Source organism: Diplotaxodon limnothrissa, linkage group LG2 (genome assembly GCF_057381915.1).
Source record: "Diplotaxodon limnothrissa isolate DT_005_m linkage group LG2, D_limnothrissa_male_GT1.1, whole genome shotgun sequence".
NCBI classification, from domain to species: domain Eukaryota; kingdom Metazoa; phylum Chordata; class Actinopteri; order Cichliformes; family Cichlidae; genus Diplotaxodon; species Diplotaxodon limnothrissa.
Window position 1 is genome coordinate 295,544 of NC_140597.1, and position 4,747 is coordinate 300,290.

Sequence of the window (4,747 nt, forward strand, 5' to 3'; positions counted from 1 at the left end):
GGAGTCAGGTACTTCTGATTAGAAACCTTAGTTTTCACGGGAGCTACAGTATCCAGAGTCGTATGTAGTGAGGAGGTGAAATTATTAACAAGATAATCGACTTCTGTTGGGGTAGCTGTTAGATTTGTATTGTTGATTGTCATTTATGCTTAGAAATATTTACTTATATATGCTTAGAGTTTTGTAATTAGTTGTAGATTGGTAGAGGTTTTGATCCTTGATAGTCTGCAAACTTTGTGTGTATTAGACAGCACTTTGGGAGCATGAGAGGTCATACCGTGTCTTATTGTTTTATGGTAGGATTAACGTAGTTGCGTCTGTTCTAGTCTAAGTGCTCTTTGTTTAGATGAACTGCAGGACTTCCTCACCGTGTTATCTAGGATGAACCATCTAGGGTGAGGGGGAGGCTACCCTCTTCCTGACCAAGGATGTTTGACCCTTTGATCAGCAGTCCACACACACACACACACACACACACACACACAGGCAAGGTACTCTTTGTGTATGTAGACGTCATATGTTAATGAACTTATGCATATTCATGTAACCTCAATAAAAGGACAGTGATATGGGAGAACGGACGAGACCAACTGGAGTCAAGCGGTTGTCCGGTTCTCTCCCGTGCACGAGAAACATGAAGAAGCTTGCCTACTTGTGTCTTGCTTTGCAGTGTAATTATATTGTCTTCAACGTTCCAGCGGATGGGTTCAAGCTACAAACCTATCATTAATTGGTCCTTCGATGCCGGAGCCCTGGAATCGCATTCACCGAGGGGAGGAGAGGCACGCTGAAAGTCTGACGTCAGCCAGGAAGTTCCTGTGGATTCGCTGTATGTCTTTTCTCCTCGATGAATGGCGATTGGCGGGATTCGAGGCTGATATTACACGCTAAGCAACACCGAGTAAGTTTAGAGTCCAACTCTATAACTGTACGTCTTCGCCGCTCAGTGGGGCGTTGTCCGTGGCCGCTCAGTGGGGCTAAAATTCGCCGTCTAAGTGGGGCGATGTACAAAGCCGCTCAGTGGGGTTTTTTGTACAGAAGCATTAAGTCGCAGAGTTGCGCAGTTCGAACTTTTTTTGGTTCGCCGTCTTAGTGGGGCGAAATACAGACCGCTGTGTGGGGTACTGTAGTGAGTTCTCCACCGCTCAGTGGGGTGTTGAGAAGTTCCGCGGGGTCCAGATTGTGCTGGACAGTAGGCCTATTTTGTGTTGTTGTCATTGTCGTCGTCGTTGTTGTTGTTGTTGTGTGTGCGGAGCAGAACATGTGGTCTGTGACACCGACTGTTGTTGTTATCATGGGTTTCTAAGCAACCAAGAGTGAGTCGGAGGGAGACAGACGTTTGTGCTGGACTTTGCTCCTGGCAGCACAAAGTATTTATGTAAAAAAGAGAGGGAGCGACGGCTCCACAGCTGCGCGGGTTCACGCGAGCGCGGTCACGCGGGTTTCGCGCGGACCTGAGCCGTGCGGTTAATCGCAGGCTTAAAAATGGAAGAGATTAAAATGTTAGAAGTTTTCAGAAAACACACCAGCCTTGGAGAGCTGTGGAGAAGGCCAGCCCACATCAGCAGCACTTAAGATATGCTCTGGTGAATGGCTTTCCCCCCACCCCTTGCTGACACAATGTTTATTCTTTAGCTTGCCCTGATCGACAGCAGCCTGTGTGCCAGACCATAGATTTAATTGAGGTGGATAGTTGTTAAAAGTAATCTACATTAAGCTTGTGGTTGCTTAAATTCAGTACAATGACATGTGAGGTGAAGTGATATAGGTAAATATTTAAACTCATGAAGTGCATAGAGGCACTTGACCTGTGTGAAAGACTGTCGTCTTGTTATGAGCCATTGTTGAGATATAGAGCACACCTGTGAAAACAACTAATATGCTCAACCCTGTATGAAACATCTAAAAATACATGATGGAGAAGCTGTGTTGAATATGTAAGTGTAAGACTTTGCCACTGTGGGCAGAGCATGCAACTACTGTGTGATGTCGCGTTGCAGTTTTGTTTTTGTTTTTTGAGCTGATGAGCAAGCTACACATTATCAGATCAAGAGCTGTCTGAGAACTACTCAAAGAGAGGGAAACAGAGAGTGTGCAGCGTTTCCATGAGCAGTTTTTCTGCACCTTGACTCGTGTGTGTGTGTGTAGCATCAGCATCATGTTTTTGTTTATTTGTTTTGTTGGATTAAAAATAATTAAATAAACTGGTGATCATGCTTATGGATCACCATGGCACATATCTCCAGCCATATGGTTTATTTATGCAGATGAAAAAGTGAGTGTGAATGTGTCTGACATCACAGTGTTTTTGTGCACTGTGCAAAAGTGATTGCCTCTGATTGTGAGTGAGAGCGGTGATTTTGCAGACCACCAGCTATTGTGAAGAAAAAAAAAAAGAGTGAAAAAGAGACAAATTACTACATTGTAGACGAAGAGAAATAATCATAGGAAAAAGGTTTTGTGTTGATCAGCCGAAAAACAACTACAATGTCATTTTCTGCTTTTAAGAAAGGATTGTTCACACAAACACAGACAGAGAGAGAGAGAGAGAGATGTGTGTTGATTAAGCAGTGATGATAATAATGAACATGTTTTAGTTTGTCACTTTCAGGTGAAAAGCAGACCTGTATCAATTTTCCACATGCAACAGTCGGAAGAAAGTTATAGTTTAACATCATTGGAAACATGCAGGCCAAGTTTCTGGCTGACTTATTTACAGTGCCATGTGTTTCTCAACCTCACAAGCGAGCTCACTCCTCCCTGAAGATAAGGAATGCAGCTCCAAAGCAATAACATGATAAAGAGACAGCAGCAAGTCCTGAGCACAAAAAGTCCCAGCAAAGCAGCAGCAATGTGGATAAACAGCAGCAGAAGAAGAAAGCAAACCCATCTTCCTGTCTGATTGGTTGAATTTCACGGAGGGGCGAGCAAGATGGCAGCGTGAAGAGGAGTTTTTGTTTGAGTTCTCAGCACGAGACACTTATTTGACGTCTTTCTGGCCTTCGGGACTTTTTTGGAGATCAGCGCGCTAAACTTGCTGGATCTGAGGCCAGGGTCTGCGGCGGCAGCATGTTGAAATGCTCAAAAAGGACTGAGTGACTCGGGCAAGCCACATGCGGCTAGCGACATGAAAGAAATGGACCCTTCATGATGCGTTCAACGTGCCAGCGCTGTGGTGGGAAAGGCTCCATCATAAACACGCCCTGCGCCGAGGTTCAGGCCAAGAAGAAGAAGACGATGACTTCCAAGCCCAAGAAGGTCGGCCTCAGCGTGGGCGAGCTGATTGTGAAAGCCGTGGTCGCTTCCAAGGAGCGCAACGGCCTGTCTGTGGCCGCTCTCAAGAAGGCTCTGGCTGCCGGAGGCTACGATGTGGACAAGAACAAGGCCCGTGTCAAGACCGCCATCAAGAGCCTGGTGGCGAAGGGCACTCTGGTGCAGACCAAGGGCACCAGGACCTCCGGATCCTTCAAGATGAACAAGGCTACTGAGAGCAAAGCCAAGAAGCCCGCCGCGGCCAAAGCCAAGAAACCGGCAGCAGCTGCTAAGAAGTCGCCCAAGAAGGCAGCAGCAGCACTTCAGCTACTAGACAGGACAAAGCTGAAGGAGAACTGCCGGGACTGTTGAAGTGGGAGAGGACAAAAGAGTGAGAGGACAACAGAGTGAGAAGACTAGGTGAGAATACATAGGAATTATTTAATGTGGGAAATCAAAATTTGGGTTAGCAAACCTGGGGAAAAGAAAACTGACTGCTTAAGTTGGAAAATTGAGACGGAGTCTGAAACATTGCGAAAATAGAAACATATACAAAATCACACACACACAAGCAGAACATGCATTAACCCTACTAACAATTCCAAACACAAAATGACTCATGAAGACTCATAGCACATTAGTTAAGAAATGATTAAACAATAGTAGAGAAGTGTGTAGGAAAGGCAGCTTTAAGAACATGCTCTGCTGGAGATGCAGCTCCACAGACATGCATTAGACCTGCCTAATAACACAAACCCATGCAATGAAAATTAGCTTGTTATCTTTCATCAGTGTTAAAATAGTGTCAATTTAGCAGACACTTGTTATTAAATACTGAATTTATCCAATGCAAAAAATTGACTCTCCAGGTTGCAGGACAACAGTTTAACTTTTGTGGGAAAAAAGATCCTGGTTTGACCAACCAGTGATCAGACAATAAATTTAGTTGTTAAAATGGTAAATTGGGAGAAGCTTCCTGCTTGATTGAGGCAGCACATGTAATTTACTGTATGAGGGAAATTGTCTTTTGTGATACTATTTTGAACATGCTTTTCTGTCGTCCTGTCAACTTAGTGGGTTAATAGCTGATATGCAAATTAGTTGATCGGTTTTAGATTAATGAAAGGTGACTGAATTCTAGTATGAGTGAATGAGATGTGTTGGAGTTGTTGTGTGTTGAGTGGAGACTCTAAAACACTGAGTTTCCTGTTTTGATGTGCGAGTGAATCCTGTATTTAGATACACAACTCTGAATACATCAGAACAAACGTCTTTTGTGAAGTGCATGACAGCATGTCACATGTTTTATGATGAAGGGAAAAAGGAAAAATTGAATAAAATAGATCTGTGGCTTAAATGAGTGAAGAGCACAGACCGGGTGATTAAACTCATAGCTAATATGACATTAGGGTTATGTTGTGTGTTGTGCAGTTGATGGTTGGTTTGGAGTGAATCTAGCTGATGATTCTTCTCCTGTTGTGAAGTTGATGAGGAG

At 44.1% G+C, this 4,747-nt stretch overlaps 1 pseudogene; it reads left to right on the forward strand.

Moving 5' to 3' along the window:
- The first annotated feature begins 1,852 nt into the window (after positions 1 to 1,852).
- Positions 1,853 to 3,671, forward strand: LOC146637978 (histone H1 pseudogene; annotated as a pseudogene).
- Positions 3,672 to 4,747: the final 1,076 nt, after the last annotated feature.